At 41.9% G+C, this 23,188-nt stretch overlaps 1 long non-coding RNA gene and 1 pseudogene across 1 annotated transcript; both read left to right on the top strand.

The window, feature by feature from the left end:
- The first annotated feature begins 13,192 nt into the window (after positions 1-13,192).
- On the top strand, positions 13,193-14,490 carry LOC101430907 (ras GTPase-activating protein-binding protein 2 pseudogene; annotated as a pseudogene).
- A 4,225-nt stretch (positions 14,491-18,715) lies between these two features.
- On the top strand, positions 18,716-22,644 carry LOC131279892 (uncharacterized). Its single transcript, XR_009187390.1, has 2 exons — positions 18,716-18,763; positions 21,470-22,644. It is a non-coding gene; the product is annotated as an uncharacterized lncRNA (long non-coding RNA).
- Positions 22,645-23,188: the final 544 nt, after the last annotated feature.

Raw genomic sequence — 23,188 nt, 5'->3', positions numbered from 1 at the left:
GGGGCCTGGGATTAAACCTGGGACCTCGTATATGGGACGCTGATACTCAACCACTGAGCCACACTGGCTCCCCTGGGTTGGTTTTTTGTTTGTTTGCTTGTTTGCTTTCTGTTTTTAGGGGTCACTGGAAACCAAACCTGGCATCTCCCATGTGGGAAGCAGGTGCTCAACCACTTGAGCCACAAATTTAAGTTTTAAGCTCCATCATACTTTGCAATGCCTGCCAGTGTATACACATCCCTAACCATCCAGTACTTACGTGGTATTAGAGCAGCACAGCAGGATGGTCTTCCCCACAACTCTCTTACAAAGACTAAAATGTCAATTTCTCCTCACAAAGCAAATCAAAAGTAATGACACTATACAAACAAAATAGGCAATTTTAGAGTTTAAGAAAAGTGGTACATTTTACAGTAAATAAACTGCCAAATGGAGTTGCCAATAATGTGAATTTCTGTCACTCCGTTATACTGTATATAAAAAAGAACACTGACACACAAGAGTATTAGACTGCAAATTTAAAAGAGTTCTTGAGGTTTGAACTTCAGAATGACCAAAAAACCCACCCAATTCCACATCTCTGTTAAAACAAATAAGAAAAAAACATAATAAAAATTCTCTTTTAAATCTTTCTCTCTCTATATATATATATTTCTCCTGAATACTATTAATCAAGCCATAATGTTAAATGTATCTAAACAAGAATTAAACTACCCAATATGCTGATTTTTGTATCACAGAACACAAGTATTTTAAATCACAACTTTCTGTCATAATCTATTGATCAAAGCAGTCATAGAGGGAAGCGGACTTGGCCCAGTGGTTAGGGCGTCCGTCTACCACATGGGAGGTCCACGGTTCAAACCCCCGGCCTCCTTGACCTGTGTGGAGCTGGCCCACATGCAGTGCTGATGCACGCAAGGAGTGCTGTGCCATGCAGGGGTGTCCCCCACGTAAGGGAGCCCCACGCACAAGGAGTGCACCCCGTAAGGAGAGTTGCCCAGTGCAAAAGAAAGTACAGCCTGCCCAGGAATGGCACCACACACACGGAGAGCTGACACAACAAGATGACGCAGCAAAAAGAAACACAGATTCTCGTGCCACTGACAGCAACAGAAGTGGACAAAGAAGATGCGGCAAATAGACAAGAGAACAGACAACCGGGGTGGTGGGGAGGAAGGGGAGAGAAATATATAAAAATAAATCTTTGGGAAAAAAAAAAAAAGCAGTCATAGAGCTCACCCAGTTGCAAGGGAGGTGACAGAGGGTCCACCTTGTGATGGGACGAATGTCAAAGAATTAATGGCTGTCTTCAATCCATTACAGAGTATTTTCTTTGCACTTCTGCCTATGGCTGTTTTTTCCCCCAGAGCCTTTGTTAGAGAAACTCAGTCCTACTGCCCCTCTACTATTGTCTAATGTTCACAAGAAGAGTTCCTGAGGAAACATTCATTTTGATAATTGTTTTTACTTATTTACTTAGCAACCACTTTGCAATATTCCAGGCTCTCAAGACACAACAGAAAACAAATGAGACAAAATCCAAAACAAAATAAAGCCAAACCAAAACAAAACCAAAAAACCACCTTGCTCTCATGGAGATCACATTCCAATCAATCCATGGACAGAAATGAATGTTGAATAGAGAGGCAATTTTCTTGCAGCGTGACTATTTCTGCTGGCCAATATGATCTTTGAGACGTGGGGTTTTTCTGAAGCAGTACTTCAGTTTCTAATCTCCAGCTTCATGCGTTTTGAAAGGCAGTTGCAGCAACACTGGTCACAGAGGCTGTAGTTTCCTGATTCTAACTTTCTGATCCCTGAATCTTAGTTGTAGAGTTGTGATCTTGCGGCTCAGTAATTCCAGAGGTAGCCTCCTGATGCTGTCTCCTACAGCCTTTCCAATGATTTTGTATACACATGAGTTGCTGAAATTAATTGCTTTCTGCTTAAAACACCTACAGTGATTTCTGTTTCCTGCACTGAAACCAGACTAAGAAAGTCAGACAGTAAAATCAAGGTCCTCAGTCTTCACTGTCTCTGCCTCCTAGGTAGACTCTTCCCTATTTGCCTGATGATTACATTAGAATCTCTCACATGGAAATTTGAGCATCTGATTTTCTTGCCTTTACCTTCTCCCAGACAGTCCACGACTGCTCCACACCTCCGTGACGGGAGCAACCCCTGGCAGAGAGAAATCCAACAGCAGAATGCAGAATGTTGCCGACAGCAAGTCCCAGGAACCACGGGAAGGTTGGGAAGCAGCAATCTCAGTGCCATAGCTGCTGCAATGGGCTCAGGCCATCATCTCAGCAGTACCTCCCCAGAGGCAGGAAACCAGGGTCCATCCCCGACTCCACGACAGTGTGCTTTTCAGCTATATTTTAATCAAGCATACTTTTCCTGATTTGAAGCTTTGTCAGCTTTACACTACTATACAAATAAAACACTACATATTCTTTAGATCATTGCTTCTCAAAGTTTGGTCTAAAAGTCTCTGAGAAACTGTTAGGGAGTGAGATCAAAACTACTTTCAAAATAATATTAACTAACTGTTTGCCTTTCCAATCTCATACTCTGAAAAGTATGGTGGAATTTTCCAGAGACTGTGTCATTGTTCTGATAGCTAATGGAATGTTTACTAGTATATTCTTGTATATTTAAAATTCCTCACTTTTACTTTCTGAAAGACCAAATATTAATAACTACAACTCACATAAACAAGACACTTTGGGAACATTTATGGTATATATGTATATAGCATATGTATTATGTATATATGCAATGTATATATGTATATAGGTACTGACCAGTGATATATTTTTATTTAGAAGTGTTTTACTTGTTCACATTTTCTTTATAGTATTATACTTTTTGTTTTTTTCCCCTCCTGATTCTGTATGGTACTTAGAACTGTAGTGTCTTCATCATTGATTAAAGAAAACTGTCTAAATTCACTGATCGGAGGGCAGGGGATGTGGCTCAACTGATAGAGCATCCACCTACCATATAGGAGGTCCAGGGTTCAAATCCAGGGCCTCCTGACCCATGTGGTAAGCTGGCCCATATATAGTGCTGCTGCACACAAGGAGTGCCATGCCAGGCAGGGGTGTCCCCTGTGTAGGAGAGCCCCACGCACAAGGAGTGTGCCCTGCAAGGAGAGCCACCCCATGCAAAAAGTGCAGCCTGCCCAGAAGTGGTGCTGCACACAGAGAGCTGACACAGCAAGATGACACAACAAAAAAAAGACACAGATTCCTGTGCCGCCTGATGAGAATGCAAGGAGACACAGAAGAACACGCAGCGAATGGACACAAGAGAGCAGACGGTGGGGGGGAGGGGAGAAAAATTAAAAAATAAACTCACTGATGGGAATGTTAGTGATCCTTCATGTCATTGATTATGGGACATGAAACAGAAACTGACAATTAAATTTTGCTGGGGCGTTTGATTGGGTGAGAGCAATGTACACAGTTTAACATACTTCATTAAATATTTTGGAACAGAAAATAAAGCTCTTTGGGGTCCTCATTAATTTTTAAGAGTGCTAAGGAATCCTGAGACCAAAACATTTGAGAACCACTGACCTACGCCACTGCGTAGACCCACTCTTGTACCATCTATAATGGCTCCTAGTTTGACCCATTTCTGGATGCCTAACACCCATTCATGGTCATACCCCTGCTGTGTCCTATACTCTTCTTCCAGGATGCCTTTCTATTTTGATGAATGCACTTGCACAGATGGCCACTTGCAGCTGTCTTGGTACAGGACTCCAAATAGCTGTGAACTGTTCTCACGGGAAGGCAAGATCCACAGTCCAGGAACCCTTTGCCTCACTAGGGCTGGATTATCTTTTCTGGGTGGACTCACCTGTGGTACCTAGTTTCTGCCCCTGCCTTCACCCTATTTAGCATTAGCCTGACCCTCATTGGCCTTGGGTTCCCACTCTTGGTTCCCCTGTTGTTGAGGAGGTTCCCGGCTGCAGGGGTCACTTGCCAGCTGCTCACAACTAAGCTGGATCATCCTAACCCTGTCCCTGTCCAATTCAATAACTTGAGAAGGGTCAAACTGGGGCCACTTGGAGGTTTCTTGCCAACCAGATAATGGATTAATTCTTGCTCTTACTTATAGTTATCTTTCCCTCCCTTCTCAAGAATGGCATTATCTGTGTATTTGTACTCTGTAATTTGTAATTAGATTTCAAATGAAAACATTAACCATTAGCAATGGCTATTTCTCAGAGATAGGATTAGGGGGACTCTTAATTTCTATTATATATACATATATATATATCTGTCCAGTTTGCTTTTTTCCCCTGTATAATGAGAATATATAGAGATGAAGAGTAAAGGTCTAGAGATGTGTTGGTTGGAATCCCGGATCTCCCGCTGATTAGCTGTGTGACCTTGGGTGAGTCAATCTCTCATTGCCTCAATTTTCTCATTTGTAAAATAGAGATTTAAAAAACCACTTTTGGGAGAGCAAATGTGGCTCAAACCTTTGAGCGCCCACCTCCCACATGGGAGGTCCTGGGTTTGGTTCCTGGTGCCTCTAGACAACGAGCAAAAAACAACAACAAACAAACAGATGAGGGAGCCATCTTGGGGGGTGGGGGAAACCATTTATGTCATAAGGTTGGTTGAGGATTAAATGAGTTCATCTGTGTGAAGTGCTTAGAATTACGCTACATACATACATACATAAATGATTAAAAATCAGAAAGAAAGGAGATATAGAAGCCATGCTATAAATTTAGAGATGTAGGAAAAATTATAATAAACCATAAAATCCCAATCTTTATCAGGAAATTTGAGAGTACGAGAAGCTATTAACCCAAGTGCTATAGGAAATGCAAAGCACTGGATTAGCCATTCTGCTTTTGTTAGAAAGATAAGGAAGAAGGTTAGTGTATTTTTGCACTTGAGTAGCGAACTTCAAATCCTGATTTAGGAAAAAAACTATAAAATACATTCTCATATCAATTAAGGAAATTTGAACATGAACTAGCTATTAAGAGATAATATGGAGGGAAGAAGATTTGGCTCAACTGATAGAGCGTCTGCCTACCACATGGGAGGTCCAGGGTTCAAAACCAGGGCCTCCTGACCCATGAGATGAACTGGACCACATGCAGTGTTGATGTGCGCAAGGAGTACTGTGCCACATGGGGGTGTCCCCCGTGTAGGGGAGCCCCACGTGTAAGAAGTGTGCCCCGTAAGGAGAGCCACCCCGCACAAAAAAAGTGCTGCCTGCCCAGGAGTGGTGCCACACACGTGGAGAGCTGATGCAGCAAGATGACCCAACAAAAAGAGATACAGATTCCCAGTACCACTGGCAAGAATACAAGTGGACACAGAAGAACACACAGTGAATGGACATAGAGAGCAGACAACTGGGGGGGGGGGAGGGACAAGAAATACATAAAATAAATAAATAAATCTTTTAAAAAAAGATAATATGGAATACATATTAATTTTCTTAGGGATGGTAATGATATTGCAGTTATGTAGGACAGTGCATTTTTCTCAGGAGATACACTTAAATATTTAAGAGGCAAAAGGCCATAATATCTGCTGCTTTCAAATAATTCACCAAATAAATTATACAGAGAGATATAAAGCAAATAAAGCAAAATGTTAACAATTTTGCAATTTAGATGGAGGGTATATAGGTGTTCATTGCATTTTTCTTTCAAATATTCTGCATGCTTGAAACTATCCAGACTTAAAAACTAGGGGAAAAAATTAGAACCTTGATACTCCACGACATAGAGAACAGTGTTCGAAGAGGACATCTGCTGTTTGTGACCGCCCAGCATACATACTTTTCTTCTGGGAACAGTGCCTTCATCTTCCTTGGGGGTGGAGGGAATAACCCTCCCCTAATGCATGCGCACTCATTATGAAGTCAGTCAAGGTGCTCTCTCTACCCTGGACAATGGGTAGGTACATAACCCAAGTGACTTCAATCAAACACTCCGTTGTAAGACTTTAAACCTTGCCTGGAGAGACTTTTCCTCACTTTCTGCTACCAAGATATCTGCAGCTACCCTGGGAGCTTTTTCTGAGGTTTGATGTTCAGCGTTTTCTTTAGTGAGCTATATCAACTCTTTCCAATAAAATCTTTTTGTTGTTATGAAGGCCAGAATTGGTCACTGATACTTTCAATCAATACACCATAGCTGAGCCAATGTTTTGTCTATAAATGACATACATAAATGTTAGAGTGAAAATTCAAAGCATGAAATATCTGTTGCTTTTACATGACAGTTCAATATATTCCAGATAAGTGACAAATTACAATTGTGAATTGAGCTGGAAACCATAAAACCAACAAAAAACATTCAGAGGTTGAAAAAATTAAAGTTGAGAGAGGAATTAAATTTACTACTTAGCTCCCTCCTTGGAATACAATCCTACTTTCCTACCAAAGTGGGGAATGGGAAGGAAAAAAGCAGAGTAGAAAAAGCTGCTTCAGCTCAGCTGAGAATGGAGGATCGCAATAGTAGTAGCTGCTATTTAAGGAGCACCCACTGGCCTAGGAACTGTGTTAATTCTTTACATGCAGGGAAGCAGACGTGGCTCAACTGATAGAGCATCTGCCTACCATATGGAGGGTCCAGGGTTCGATACCCAGGGCCTCCTGACCTATGTGGTAGGCTGGCCCATGCTACTGCATGCAAGAAGCACTATGCTACACAGGGGCACCCCCACGTAGGGGAGCCCCCACGCACAAGGGGAGCCACCCTGCATGAAAAAAAAAGCTCAGCCTGCACAGAAGTGGCGCTGAACACATGGAGGGCTGACACAGCAAGATGACGCAACAAAAAAGAGATGCAGTGTCCCAGTGCCACCTGACAATGCACAGTGGATGGACACAGAGAGCAGACAACGGGAAAGGGGGGAAGAGGAAGGGGAGAGAAATAAATCTTAAAAAAAAAAAAATCCTTTACATGCATCATCTCGCTGAATTCTCCCAACAGCATAATGATCTATTATTTGGCTATGTGAACTGATTATTCCCACTTTACAAAACAAAAACAAAAACAAACAAACCAAAAAAATCCCAGAGCCTCAAGGTTGTTAAATCACTAAGCTAAAGTCCCAGAAATAGGGGGGCAGGATTCAAACACAGGTGTGACTCCATGCTAAGGCTGTAGTGAGCTCCAGCTTCAAGGTTCAGCATCACCTTTGCAAGGCTGGACCTTCCCCCTCAAGATCCCCAGCCATCCCGAGACAGGCTGATATTGGCAGACTCTGCTTCTCTCCACCCACTCTGGACACAAGGGCTCCATTTGCAAGTGACTTCCCAGCACCCAAATGCTGGCTCCCCAGGGTCCCGTGAATCACCTCTGCTGCCCATAAGAACTGGAATTGAGTGCCCACAAGAAGTGGAATCGGGTGAACCCTAGACACCCCTATACCTCACCCTTCCAGGTTATGGCTCTTGCTAGTCCCACCTCTCCAGTTAGCTTCACCCACAAGAATTTGATTTTTCCCACTCCCATCTTCTTGGATTTGGTAAAGCCTAATGGTTAAAAGCAAAGGCATTGGAGCCAGATGAAGATTCGAGTACATGCTTCACCACTATCTACCTGTTTGTATATTTCTTCATCTTCAGACAACCCAACTCAAAAACGTGAATGATAACCTACCTTATTAGCAGGGTTATGGTGAGGATAAAATTCACTAACCTCTAGAAAGCATCTAGCACAGGGCCTGGCACCATATAAGTACCCAATAAGCAGTAATTGTTATTCTCATTACTTTTATTGTTATACCCAGTCTACAGCCTGCCCAACCTAATTCTCAACCCCAATCTAGACTTGGGGCATAGATATCTTGCCTTCCTCCACCCCCCCACCCCCCGCCCCCTCTCTCTGTCTTGGAAAGTGAATCCCAACCCTGACCTGTCTTCTTCAATTAGATTTCCCAGAGCCTAGAATTTGGCCTGCCTAACTTTTTCATCTATTAATCTTATTTCCAAGGGGAGTTTTTGTTGCCATGCCTACTAATTTTCTTCTTGGACTTGAATCCTGAAATAGAGGCCACACTCCAAAGTCTCCATTTGTCCCTTTTACCCCTCTTCTTTATTTCTTTGAACGCTGGTCATTCTGAAGTTGGGGGTGGGGATGGGGTGACGTAGAGCAGGCTCAGCCCTCTCCGGAGTGGCTCTGCTCAGATGCCACTTGGTCAGGAGCCAGACTTGCTCTTAAAAAAACACATCCGTTCTGTGAACCACCTAAGGGAAAACTCAGAAAGGCTTCAAAAATAAAGATGATTAAAGAGTTAAGAGAATAGGGCCTGTGAGGAAAAACTACAAGAACCGTGATTGTTTAGGTTAAGGAAGTATAACCTGGAGGGGAGGGTTGGGCTACTGAAAAAACAGAGGAGCAGAGCCAAGAAAGACTGGTAAGTATATGTTATGGATTGGGAGGGGCAAGTCGCAGCCAATTAGAAGGATTTTGGCAGCCCCATTGAGGTAACGTTTTGTAGGAAATGAAGTCGGGGGTCTTCTTTAAGTTGAAGATTGCAAAATTAGAAACACGAATTGCTAGGGTCCATCCAGGGCCTTAGAAGGGGTTCATGCGGGTGAGGGGCCCTGAACCTTAAGTTCTGTGAGTTTCACAGCAAATCTGCCTCTAAATCCAAGGTGCAACAAGTGAGCTGGTAAGACAGGTTTAGGAACTGGTCCTAGAGCTTGATTGGGCTGGAAACTCCTTTGATCCCTTCTTCCCTTAACTAACGCCTTCTTAGCCTACAAAACACAACTCAAGCTTGCCTTCCTCTCAGAAATCTTACCAGATGCATCCCTTCCCCACCCCAATGGCTCAATGCCTCACCTTTGTTGCTCATGTCTCACACTATGCTTATTTCTATCATTCCACTTGTGTATTAGTTATGTACTGCTGCATAACAAATTTCTCCAAAATACAGTGGCTTAAAGTGACATGCATGTATTCTCTCACAGTTTCTATGGGTCAGGCATCCAGGCATGGGTGCTCTAACATCTTAAGGCTTGACTGGGAAGGATTCATTTCCTAGTTCACGTGATAGTTGGCAGGATTTAGGCCCATGTTGGACCAAATCCTCCGTTCCTCAAGAGCTGTTGGCTGGAGGCCTCCCTTGGGTCCTTGCCATGTAGACCTCTCCATCAAGCTAGCACAGCAGCTGGCTTCATCAGAGCGAGCAAACAAGAGGGCAAGAGAAAGTGCCAGCAAGGTGCAAATCAAGGTCCTTTATAACCTAATCAGAGAAGTGACATCCCATCCCTTTGTCATGTTACGTTCATTAGAAGCAAGAGTCTAGATCCAGTCCATACTCAGGGGGAGGGGATTACATTCTGGTGAACACCAGGAGGTGAGAATCACTAGCAATCTTGTCTGAGGCTGCCTGCCACAACTGTCACTCCTTGTTGCCTTGTCTCTCTGCCATTCCATTAGGAGCTGCTTGAGGACAGAGGCCATGTTTTACTCACCTCTTAGTTTTCTTAGTACCTAACACAGGCCTCTTATGCTTGTTCAGTGAATGTGTAACGGATAAATGAATGACTGCTTATTTAGGGTGGCAGAAATGGAACCAAAGACAAACATATCATTTTATTTAAGAGAGTATCATTTTATTTAATAGAGAGTGTTGCTACCTTTTGGTCCAGCCATTTCCTTTCTAGAAAATTAAGAAAATAACCAGGAATGTAGTTTCAAGGACGTATTCAGAAGCTTAGTTATAAAGATGTTCATAATAGAATTGTTTATAACAGCAAACCTCCCCCAAACACACACACACTAACATGTTAAACACCTGAATGTCCAAGGATAAAGAGTTGATTGATTGGGAAGCGGACTTGGCCCAGTGGTTAGGGCGTCCATCTACCGCATGGGAGGTCCGCGGTTCAAACCCTGGGCCTCCTTGACCCGTGTGCAGCTGGCCCATGTGCAGTGCTGATGCACGCAAGGAGTGCCGTGCCACGAGGGGGTGTCCCCCGCCTAGGGGAGCCCCGCGAGCAAGGAGTGCCCTGCAAGGAGTGACCCATAAGGAGAGCCGCCCAGCGCGAAAGAAAGTTCAGCCTACCCAGGAATGGCGCTGCACGCACGAAGAGCTGACACAACAAGATGACACAACATAAAGAAACACAGATTCCCAGTGCCACTGACAACAACAAGCAGACAAAGAAAAACAAACAGAAAATAGACACAAAGAAGAGACCACTGCGGGGGGGGAGGGGAGGGAAGAGAAATTTTTAAATAAATAAATCTTTAAAAAAAAAAAGAGTTGATTGAATGCATTATACAGATGATACTTATGGTCAGTAAAACAGAAAATGTTGAACAATATTAAATGACAGGGAATGATGCCTACAATACATTATTTTTGAAAAGTAAGTTACAAAGCAGTTTATGTATTTTCATAGCTTTACAAAAGTAAATATACACATAGAAAAAAATCTGGAAGGATTGAATTAGTTTCAAAGGCTTTTTTTTTTTTTAGGTACCAGAGCCAAGGATTAAACCCAGGACCTCATACGTGGGAAGCCAGTGTTCAACCACTGAGCCACATCGGCTCCCCTGACTTGGTTTTTCATTTGTTTGCTTGTTGTTGCTGGTTTTTGTTTTTAGGAGGCATGAGAACTGAACCCAGGACCTCCCATGTGGGAAGCAGGGGCTCAACCATTTGAGCCACGTCCATTCCCAGTTTCAAATACTTTTTTTTTTTTAAGATTTATTTTATTTATTTCTCTTCCTTTCCCTCTTGTTGTCTGCTCTGTGTCCATTCACTGTGTGTTCTTCTGTGTCCACTTGCATTTTTGTCAGCGGCACTGGGAAACTGCATCTCTTTTTTGTTGTGTCATCTTGCTGCTGTCAGCAATCTGTGTGTGCAGCAACACTCCCGGGTGGGCTGCACTTTTTTCATGCGGGGCAGCTCTCCTTGCAGGGCACATACCTTGTGCATGGGGCTCCCCTATGCGGGGGTGTCCCTGCCTGACATGGCACTCCTTGCACACAACTGTGCGTGGGCCAGCTTACCACTCAGGTCATGAGGCCCTGGGCATCAAACCCTGGACCCTCCATATGGTAGACAGACGCTCTATCAATTGAGTCACATCCACTTCCTAGTTTCAAATACTTTTGACCACAAGTTTAAATAAAACAGTTTTAAGTGGTATGGCAGTTTGATTTGTTTATGAATTCCAAAAGTAGATATTGGATTATATTGGTAAAATGGTCTGTTCCTCTGGGAGTGATTAAATTATGATTAGGGCTTTGATTGGGCTACATCAGTAGGGGGTGGGGACCCACAGAGAAACTGGACTGCAGAGAAGGGAGGTTGGAGTTTTGAGCTGGAGCCCTGAGAAGTAAACACACAGGAGAAGAATGCAGAAGAATAGAGATGGCTCTGCAGGCATAGCAGAGGCCCTTGGAAGAAAGATGAGCCTAATAGCCTATAGCTGCTGCTGAGCCCAGGGAGAAATGAGCCCTGTGGAGGCTTACACTGGCCTATAGCTGAGATTGGAAGGAGCTGGGACCACTGAGCCTTAAGCAGAAGAAGAAGGAAGGCTGGATCTTGGCAGATAGTGCCTGCCATCTTGCTCCAACATGTGGCAACATACTTCCGTGAGGGAAGTAACTTAAACTTTATGACCTGGTAATTGTAAGCTTCTACCCCAAATAAATATGCTTTATAAAAAACCAACAGGGAAGTGGACTTGGCCGAGTGGTTAGGGCGTCCACCTACCACATGGGAGGTCCGCGGTTCAAACCCCAGGCCTCCTTGACCCGTGTGGAGCTGGCCTATGCTCAGTGCTGATGCACGCAAGGAGTGCCGTGCCATGCAGGGGTGTCCCCCGCGTAGGGGAGCCCCATGCACAAGGAGTGCACCCGGTAAGGAGAGCTGCCCAGCGCGAAAGAAAGTTCAGCCTACCCAGGAATGGCGCTGCACACATGAAGAGCTGACACAACAAGATGACACAACATAAAGAAACACAGATTCCCAGTGCCTCTGATAAGGATAGAAGTGGTCAGGGAAGACACACAGAGAACAGACAACTGGGGCGGGAGGCGGGGATAAATAAAATAAAAATAAATCTTTAAAAAAAATAAAAATGTAAAAAATTAAAAACTAACAGATTTCTGGTACTTTGCATTAGCCCTCCTTTGGCTGACTAATACAAGTGGCTTAAACAAGTGCTTTTGTGTTTTGTTTTGTTTTCACAAATCAAGATGTCTGGAAGTAGGCAGTCACTGTCATTGTTCTCTGTGGCTCAATATCCCCCACAATTCTTTTGACATTTCTCTCATCTTTGCTACCCCAATGTCATAAGATGGCTGCCTCAGTTCCAGGCATCTCACTGCTTTCAAAGGAACAATAGATAAGGGGAAGCTCTAGTTTTACTAGAAAAATAAAAGCTTTCCCAGAGGTCTCCTACCAGACTTCCTCTAATTCTCTCATTGGTTGAGCCACATGAACATTCCCAGCCATAAAGGAGGTAGGAATTTCATAACTGTCTTAGAACTAGGAATTTCATAACTGGCTTAGAACAATCATGATTTATGCCCTGAGGCTGGCCACACTGCACCCAAACTAGTAGGTTTGTTACTTAAAAATAAGGAGCGGAAACGGACTTGGCCCAGTGGATAGGGTGTCCGCCTACCACATGGGAGGTCCGCGGTTCAAACCCGGGCCTCCTTGACCCGTGTGGAGCTGGCCCATGTGCGGTGCTGATGCGCGCAAGGAGTGCCCTGCCACGCAGGGGTGTCCCCTGCATAGGGGAGCCCCACGCATAAGGAGTGCGCCCCTAAGGAGAGCCGCCCAGCGCGAAAGAGAGTGCAGCCTGCCCAGGAATGGCGCCGCCCACACTTCCCATGCCGCTGACGACAACAGAAGCGGACAAAGAAACAAGACTCAGCAAATAGACACAGAGAACAGACAACCAGGGGTGGCGGTGGGGGGGAGGGATTTAAATAAATAAATAAATCTTAAAAAAAAAAAAAGAATAAGGAACATGAGATTGAAGTTTGGCATAGCAGATGGAGAGGAGCCAGATAATTTATGTGCTTTGACTTGTAGGTCTTTTAATTGTCATGGAGCAGGATTTACTGCAAACTCTCAAATCTGGAGTTTTATTTTGTGGAGTTGAAAGTGAAATTTTCCTTCAGCTGACGTGACAGCATTTCATATTGTGCAGTAAAGAAATGGTTATGGAGAAGCTCAGTCTGCTGCTTATAGGGTGGGAGTGCAAGGCAATAACATACTTGCCTGAATAAAGCTCCAGAATATTTATACATTCCTCCTATGTTCATGGTGGAGTAGATGTTAGTGGAAAGCCCCAGGAAGATATTTAAGGCTAAAATGATAGGCACCACAAAGCGTTATCTCTGAACGTCAATGAATGTCATACTAAAATCTGTCATGTGGATGCTCATGCAACCCTTGAGTGATGGAGTAGTTGTCCAAGTTATGGGTTTGTTGACTAACAGTGGACAGAGTTCATGCAAACCTTTGTTTTGGCTCCTGAAGATCATTCAAAATAAGTTTTACGTTCACAATGATATGTTTTGTTATGAAGATGAAGTATTTGGAGATTCTGAACCAGAACTTGATGAAGAATCAGAAGATGAAGCAGAAGTAGAACACAAAGAAAGGTTACCATCTCCTGAACCAGTGCAAGAAAATGCCAACAGAGATTGGTATGAAGCTCACCTTGTGACTAACGGCATAGAGGAACCTTTGGAAGGATCCTCTTATGAGCCAGAACCTGAGTGAGAATCTGAAACAAAGACTGAAGAGCTGAAACTTCAAGTAGAGGAGAAGAACTTAGAAGAATTAGATGAAAAGTCTACTTCTTCTCCTCCTCCTTCAGAACCTGTGTCTCTGCCTCAAGAACCACCAAAACCGAGAGTTGAAGCTAAACCAGAAATTCAGTCTCAGCCACCTTGCATGCGTGAACAATAACCTAGAGAGTGATCTGACTTTTCTCCTAGAGGACCAAGACCAGGCAGAGGAGCAATTCATTGAACAAAATGAATCCAACAACCATAGAATGATTCGCTATCCAGACAGTCGTCAACTTTTTCTTGGTAACTTGCCACATAATGTTGATGAAAATGAATTGAAGGAATTCTTGATGAGTTTTGGAAATGTTGTGTAAGTTGGCATCAATACCAGGAGTGTCAGGGAAAGCTTCCAAGTTTTGGTTTTGTGTTTCGGAGAATCTTAATTGCGAAACTAATTATGTTTCCAGGGGAAGTGCGTTTAAATGTGGAAGAGAGAAAAAAACAAGAGCGCGAGAGAGCAAGAAAACACAGGTGGAGGTGATGACCACGGGGATAACAAAGATAGAGGCCCTGGTGGTCCCGTGGAATAGGGGGAGGCGGAATGACGCGTGACCGCGTGGAAGAGAACCTCCTCCAAGCGGTGGCAGGCACAGAAACTTGGCTCTGGAAGAGGAGCCGGGGAAGTGGAAGGCCACTTTACAGGGCAGCGTCGCTGAAGCTCCACTGTTGGCAAAGTTTTGGCAGTGGTACATTATTTATCAATATTTGCATTAGTGTTTAAAAAGAATTTTTTTGGGGGGCTTAGGAATGTGACAGTCTTTTTGATAATTTCTTTGATTTTGAAAAGCATCTTTTGGTTATCAGTTAAATTGAGATGGACATTATTTCCCCAATTTCACAACAGGATTTATACTGTTAACTTATAAATCTAGACTTGGAGAAATAAGAATTGAGAAATGACCATATCTTAAATCATCTACAACAAAATGAATTTAAAAGGACAGGCCGAACTGAATAAAAAAAAATAAAAATAATTTTTTTTAGTCAAAAAAAATCCTCTGCTACTAAGGAAAACGTTCAAAGGTTTACTGGGACAATGACTGCACAGCTCTGTGATGAAAGTGAGAGCCACTGAGTGTGTACTTTGGATAGAATGTACAAGGCATGGGACTGTATAACACAGTGAACCGTGTGGTGGATAATGGACTGTGGTTAACAGTACAAATATGAGTGTTCTCTCATGAAATATAACAAATGTACAGTACTAATACATAGTGTTAAGAATAGAGGCTGTATAGCAAAAATATACCGAGTGTGAGCTATGGACCATAGTTAGGAGTCTGATCATGTTCTTTCATAATCTGTAACAAATGTTCCACAACAATGTAAGGTGTTGGTGGAGGGGTGATTATGGAAATTCTGCACATTATCCATGATAGTTTTATAAGCTCACAACTTCTCTAATTTTAAAAAAAAATCCTCTGCAGCACTTTTTGTTTGTGTTACTGTTTCTGCCTATTAATATTGGAAACACAAATAGTGCAATTGGAGAATCTTGCCTTTTTCTTGATTCTCCCCAAAACAAACCAACTGAACTTGTTATGCACTCACCAAAATGCACTTATGATTACTCTGAACTCCTTATTAACATTGCCACCTTCAACAGGAAGCAACAGGGGAAAAACCATCTTTTGCAGTAGAGTTTGCGAAATGGTGAAATGATGAGGGCATTTTATCTGCTTGCTGTGACTGGCGTTGTGTACACACAAACTTTAACAAGACTACTAATATTCCAGAAGGAAATAATTTAGTCACGAATTAAATAACACAATTCAGAACTTCAAATCCTATGGTCTTAAGTTCTAGACTAGATTTGATAGCTCCATATCTAAGATTTTTCTATCTGCCACTCTTCAGTACAGAGATGGCTGGCCATTCAACACACTCCTCCACCCCCTTTTCCTTTCTTTAAGTTGTGTACAGTGAAAATTATTTTTACAGTATTTTTGTTCTTTTCTAATGTAATAAGCATGATGGAGCCTTCTATTAATACATTTTTCCAGTCTTGCTGGTAATTTTGTATAGAAAATTGTATGACTTGCTGTGCTGCAAAGCTAAACAGCTGCAAAATGTTGAAAAATCATTGAAGTGTATAAAAATTGCAATACCTATAAAATCAGTGAAGTTGACTAGCATATTATTTTACCTTGTTCTTTAGTTAACAACTTTATATTCTCTGTGGGGGGGGAGTCTTATGTCCCTGAAGACATTTGAGCTTACAACCCGTGGTTATGAGACTCAGGGTTAGAAAGTGTGAAAAGATTGCTAATTTTCCTCCAATACTTACTATTTCCTTCTTTTTAGTAAGAAAATAACCCCCACCCCCAAGATCTAGCAGGGTATATGGCTGCCCAGATCAGGATCACATTTCCCAGCTTCCCTTGTAGTTAGTTAGGTGTGACCAGGCAATTAGGTTCTCACTTTTGGAAAGTGCATAGAATTGATATGAGCATCACTTCTTCTAACCACTTCTGAAAGGAAATGGTTAGCCATCTACTTCCTTTTTTCTCCTTTCTCATGAACTGGGATATAGGTGTGGTGATAGAGTGCTTGCTTCAACAACGTCTAGGAAATGACAGAGAAACAGGAAAGGAAGTTTCTCTGTCCCAAATGACTACCTGGAGCAGAGCCACTTACATCCTGGTCTCAACATGAACTATTCATCTACTTCTGGACTGTTGAAAAAGAGATAGATAAACATGTATTCTGTATTTTGGGCTCACTTCATTAAAGGAGTTTATTCTGTTCCCAAACTATTGTAGAAAACAAACTGCATTATGCCAATGGGTTGTCATTAATAGTTAGAAAAGTGTAAACTACAATGTAAGCTATAATCCATGTGGTGCAGCAGTGCTCCAAAATGTATTCATCAAATGCGATGTATGTGCCACAATGATGAAAGAGGCTGTTGATGTGGGAGGAGTAGGGTGTGAGGTGTGGGGTATGTGGGAACCTCTTGTACGTTTAATGTAACATTTTTGTGATCTATGTATCTTTTTTAAAAAAAAAGAATTTAATTTTTAAAAAAGGGGAAAAAAAAGAAGGAAGTTAAGAGCTACATGAAAAAATAGAGGAGTCAAATGCAGGAATAGGAGATAGTTTATTTTTTCATTTTAAAAACAACTTATTGAAGTATATCATTCATACACAAATATATACAAACAATAAGTGTATAATAAAAGTTGTGAACGTACAAAACAAACATGTATAGCATCATACAGGGATCCCATACATCACCCCACCACAAATACTGTTATTTATTTTAAGCTCAGCTTTCTTTTATTTTAAATATTGGGCTTCTGTATTTGAAGAAGCAATTCTCTAATATTTGATCTCCTTAACTCTATTTTGCAAATGGGAAGACTGAGACCTGTCATGGCCAGAAAAATGAGGCTCAGTCTGGACAGAATTAATAATAATATTAATAGTTAATATTGAGGGAAGCAGACATGGCTTACCATACAGAGGGTCCAGGATTTGATACCCAGGGCCTCCTGACCCATGTGGTAAGCTGTCCCATGCGCAGTGCTGCCGCTGGCAAGGAGTGCCGTACCATGCGGGGACGCCCCCATGTAGGGGAGCCCCACGTGCAAGGTGTGTCCCCTGCAAGGAGAACCACCCTGTGTGAAAAAAAAAAAGTAATGCCTGCCCAAGAATGGCGCCGCACACACACACAGCTGATACAGCAAGACGATGCAAGAAAAAAGACAGAATTTCCCGGTGCCGCCTCACGATGCAAGCAGTTGCAAAAGAACACACAGCGAATGGACACAGAGAGCAGACAACAGGGGGGAAGGGAAGAGAAATAAATAAAAATAAATCTTAAAAAACGTTAATATTGAGTGTTTACTATTAATGCATTTGTTTAAACAATTTTTTAAATTTTTTAAACAAATCAATTTTATTGATACAGAGTAATAAAGCATGTAATTCATCTAAAGTATACAATCAATGGTATTTGGTATAATCTCATAGTTGTGCACTCAGCATGTCAATTATTAGAGCATTTTCATTCTTTCAATAATAACAATAATAAACAAAAACCAGACAAACAAATAAGAAAATTCTTTGTCTCTCAATGTCTTTGTGCTTCCCCTGCTGTACATAGCTGCTATTCCTGGGGTCATAGAAGATACAAAGGCCTGCATTACTGGAGGAGGCAACTGAACTACTAATAGGCAGGATATTGACGAAGCTTGGTCAGAAGCTCTGCTGGGCTCTGCTTTGGTCTGGAATGGAGTTAATATGACTGGAATTCAAGTTAATTTCAGACCAGGTGAAGATGAACCAGTTCAGCCATGTATGGCACAATGGTCTGAGTTCAGAAAGGTCCAGCTCCTACTGCAGGGAAGGGTTTGCAGCTATGAAAGAGGTGAGAGGGCATCGGTCAGGGTCTTGAGGTTGAAAGCATCAGAAAGTACCTTTCACTCTCTCAAACAAAACAAAGCAACAGCAGCAAAAAATAGTTTATTAGAAAAGACACTGGGGAGATTGAAGAATCTATGGATTACCTCAAAAGCCAAGCCCTAGGGAAGGATAAGATCCAGGGAAGCTTCTGGGAATCCCACTAGCAGAAGCCTAGTTTCTCTGGGGCAGAGGCTTTCTAACTTTAGTGTGCCTCAGCATCTCCTGGAGGGCTGGTTAAAGCACAGATTGCGGGGGCCTACCTCCAGAGCTTCTCATTCAGGAGGCCTGGGGTGGGGTCAGGGAATTTGTGTTTATAACAAGTTCCCACGTAGTGCTGATGCTGTTGGTCCTGGGATCACTCTTTGAGAATCACTGCTCTAGAGTAAACATGTCAAATGACTCAGCTCAAACTCCTCCCATCCTCTTGTATCACCACTCAAAGTCCTGAGAAGGGAAAGTCTAGTTGACTCGAACTGAGTCAGTCCTGTGGTGAGAAGGGTGGCATCCATGACTGGCAGCTCTGTGAGTATTACATGGGATGGGGTAGAGGGGAAATTTCCTAAAGGAGGGACTGCTAGGGAAGCCGATTAAGCTGTAGAGCTCCCACCTACCACATGGGAGGTCCTGTGTTCAGTTCCCAGTACCTCCTAAAGAAGATGAATAAGACAGTAAGCTGAGGCAATGGGCTGGCACAGAGAGCTGATACAGCAAGATGATGCAACAAAGAGACACAGGAGGAAAAACACAATGAGAGACACAACAAAGCAGGGAGGGTTGGTGGATCAAGGAATTAAGCACCTCCTTCCCACATCAGAAGTCCCTTGGTTTAGTTCCAGTGCCTCCTAAAAAGAAGATGAGCACACAGAGAGTGCAAACAACAAAATGGAGGGGGGGGGGATAAATAAATAAGTAAATCTTTTTTAAAAAGGAAGGAATGCTGGACACACAAAAATAGAAGATGTCTTCAAAGTGGTAGTTGCCAAGCTGAATGCACAACTCCATCCATGTGGAGCAAGATCAGCTGCAGCAACTTCCCCATTCAGGGCAGAAATTTCCAAAAAAGAGAACTTAAGAGAAAAAGAAAACAGAAAAGTTGCATTCTTACAGCCCATTCTCTCTACTCAAACTTTATTCTATTTTCGGTCCCAAGAGAGAAGGCTCCTGCTCCCTAGAGGTCAGTGATCAATTCAACACCTGTCTTGGTGAGGACAGAAGTCCTAAGGTGGCAGTAGACTTTGCATTGGGGCCATTTAGGCCACTGCCCAGAAAAATGTGTCATATGCTTGTTGTACCTTTAGTCACTTACTGAGAATGAAGCTAAGGATAATCCCTAAATCCTAAATGTTTCATTCTTCATATTTTAAATGCTTATGATGAATTTTCCGCTTCAGAGAAACTGTATAGAAAAAAAACTTGGTTAATCCAAGTACACAAAACTATGATTGTGTACATCTGGATTGTCATTTTCAAATTGTCTGGATTGTTATTATCAAATTTTCTTAAAATGGGACCCATTTTAGCTTATAAACCAATATGATGAATTAACACAGCAATATGGAATGTGTTAAAATTATCATATTAATAATTATATGGTAATTAATATAGCATACCATATTAATAGAATAAAGGGGAAAAAAACACATGACCATTTCTATAGACACATAAACAGCATTTGAAATAATCTAACACCCTCTCATGATAAAAAAGGAAGCGTCAACAAACTAGGAATAGAAGGAAACTTTGTCAACATAGTAAGACCATCCACAAAAAAATCCATAGCTAACATCATACTCAATAGAGAAAGACTGAATGCTCCTTCCTTAAGAACAGGAGGTTCTAGTCAGTGAAATTAGGCAAGAAAAAGAGATAAAAGGCATCCAGTTTGGAAATGAAAAGTAAAACTATCTCTGTTCACAGATGACATGATCTTTTTTTTTTATTAATTTATTTTTTAAAATTGATTTTGTAAAAATGTTACATTAAAAAAAATATAAATATATATGAAGTCCCATTCAGCCCCACCACCCCCACCCCACCACTCCCCCCCCAGCAACACTCACTCCCCTCATCATGACACATCCATTGCACCCGGCAAGTACATCTCTGGGCATCTCTGCACCTCATGGTCAATGGTCCACATCATGGCCCATACTCTCCCACATTCCATCCAGTGGGCCCTGGGAGGATTTACAGTGTCCGGTGATTGCCCCTGAAGCACCATCCAGGGTAACTCCAAGTCCCAAAGGCGCCTCCACATCTCATCTCTTCCTGCCACTCCCCATATCCATCAGCCACCATGTCCACTTTTCCCACTCCAATGCCACCTTTTCTCTGTGGGCCTTGGATTGGTTGTGTCCGTTGCACCTCTATGTCAGGAGGAGGCTCAGATTCCACATGGATACTGGATGCAATCCTCCTGCTTTCAGTTGTAGGCCCTCTAGACTCCATGGTGTGGTGGTTGTCCTTCTTCAACTCCATCTTAGCTGAGTGAGGTGAGTCCAATAAATCAGATTGTAGGAGCTGGAGTCGGTTGACGCTCAGGGCCTGGCTATCATATTGTCAGTCCAGAGATTCAAATCCCCTAAATATATCTTAAACCCCAACACCAACTACAATTCCAGTAAAGTAGGATGAAAGTCTTATGAAAAGAGATCCCATCTGAGTCCAGTTCCATCATGCAGAAACACCAGCTCCAAAGAAGGGCCATCTGACATGGCAGTGAACCCCGTCTGCCATGACCATAGAACCCGTGGGTCTCTTTAGCCCTCAAAGGAACCAGTACCTGGGGATTGTATCTGCTTTATCTGTCTCTTAGACTCTGCTCAGTTGTGCATAAGGGACATGATCTTGAATATAGAAAATCCTACGGTATATACAAAAACTATTAGGGCTATACATGAGATAAATAAGGTGCTAGATTCAAGAGCAATATAAAAAAATCAGTTGTATTTCTATACACTAGCAACAAACAATCTGAAAATGAAATTACAAAAACAGTTCTATTTATAATAGCATCAAGAATAGTAGACTAATTAGGAATATAGTTAACAAAGGAAGTATAAAAATTATATATTGAATACTATAAACCTCAGTTAAAACCTACAAACCTATAGTTGTCAAGACTGTTTGGTACTGGCATAAGAATGGGCTTGTAGACTAATGGAGAAGAATTGGAAACCTAGACATAAATCTTTACATTTATGGACAATTGGGTTTTTTTTCTTTAAGGTACCATGGCTGGAGATTGAACCTGGGACTTCACATATGGGAAGCAAGCTTTCAACCACAAAGCTGCGTCAGCTTCCCCCTTGCCTGCCTACTTGTTGTTTTTTGTTTCTCTCTCTAGGAGGCATCAGGGACCGAACCCGGGACCTCCCATGTGGGAAGCAGGGACTCAACTGCTTGAGCCACATCCACTCCCAACAATTGATCTTTGACAAGGATGCCAAGACCATTTATGGCAAAAACCATTTCAACAAATGTTGCTGAGACAACTGGATATCCGCATGCACAAGGATGAAGTGGAACCCTTATCACATGCACCATATAAAAAAATTAACTCAAAATGGATCATAGATCTATATGTAAGTGCTAAAAATATAAAACCCAGAGAAGAAAAAATTGGAGTAAATCTTCATAATCTTAAATTAAGCAATGGTTTCTTAGATACCAAAAACACAGCAATAAAAGAACAATTTTTAAAAGTAAACTGGACTTCATAAAAATTAAAAATATTTCAGCTTCAAAGTCACCATCAAGATGGTGAAAAGATAACCTATAGAATGAGAGAAAATAGTAACAAACCATATACTTGATAAGAGACTTGTATCCAGAGTATACCAATAATTCTCATAACTCAATAATAAAAAGACCAACAATCCAATTAAAAAGTGGACAAAAAATTGAATTAACATTTCTCCAAAGAAGATATACAAATGACCAACAAGTACATGAAAAGATGCTCAACATTATTAGCCATTAGAAAAGAGCAATTGAAAACCATAATGAGGGAAGCCGATGTGGCTCAAGCAATTGGGCTCCTGTCTACCATATAGGAGGTCCAGGGTTTGATACCCAGTGCCTCCTGGTGAAGGCAAGCCGGCCCACGTGGAGTGCTGGCCCACACAAGAGTGCTGGCCCACGTGGAGAGCAAGCACAGCAAGATGATGAAGCAAAAAGAGACACAGAGGAGAGATAATACGAGACACAGCAGATCAGGGAGCTGAGGTGATGCAAGAGACTGATCGCCTCTCTCCCACTCCGGAAGGTCCCAGATTGGTTCCCGGAGCCACCTAATGAGAATATAAGCAAAGAAGAACACACAGTGAATGGACACAGAGAGCAGACAATGGAGGGAGGGGGAGAAATAAATAAATAAATAAATAAATAAATAAATAAATAAATCTTTAATTAAAAAAAAAAACCACAATGATACCACTTCATATCTCTGGCTAAAATTTAAAAAGACAGACAATAACAAGTGTTGTCAAAGATGTGGGATAATTGGAATGCTTATACATTGCTGGTGGGATTGCAAAATGGTATAGGAACTTTGAACTCAGTTTGGCATTTAGTCAAAATGTTAACTATGGAGTTACTGTATGACCTGGCACTTCTACTCCTAGGTATATACCCAAGAGAATTAAAAACATGTTCATACAAAAAAATTGTACATGAATGTTTATAGCAGCTTACTCAGAATTGCAAAAAAAATGGAAACAAGCCAAATGTCCATCAACTAATGAATGGATAAATTGAATTGGTATATCCATGCAATGGAATATTATTCAGCAATAAAAAGGAATGAAGTATTGATACATGCTACAACATAGATGAACCTTGAAAGCATTATGCTCAGTGAAAGAAGCCAATCACAACAGACCACATATTATATGATCCCATTTACATGAAATATCCAGAATGCACAAATCCATAGAGACAGAAAAT

The sequence above is a fragment of the Dasypus novemcinctus genome, chromosome 9, assembly GCF_030445035.2.
Source record: "Dasypus novemcinctus isolate mDasNov1 chromosome 9, mDasNov1.1.hap2, whole genome shotgun sequence".
Lineage (NCBI taxonomy): Eukaryota > Metazoa > Chordata > Mammalia > Cingulata > Dasypodidae > Dasypus > Dasypus novemcinctus.
Note: the sequence above shows the minus strand (reverse complement) of the source record. Positions and strands in the feature narration are given on the sequence as shown.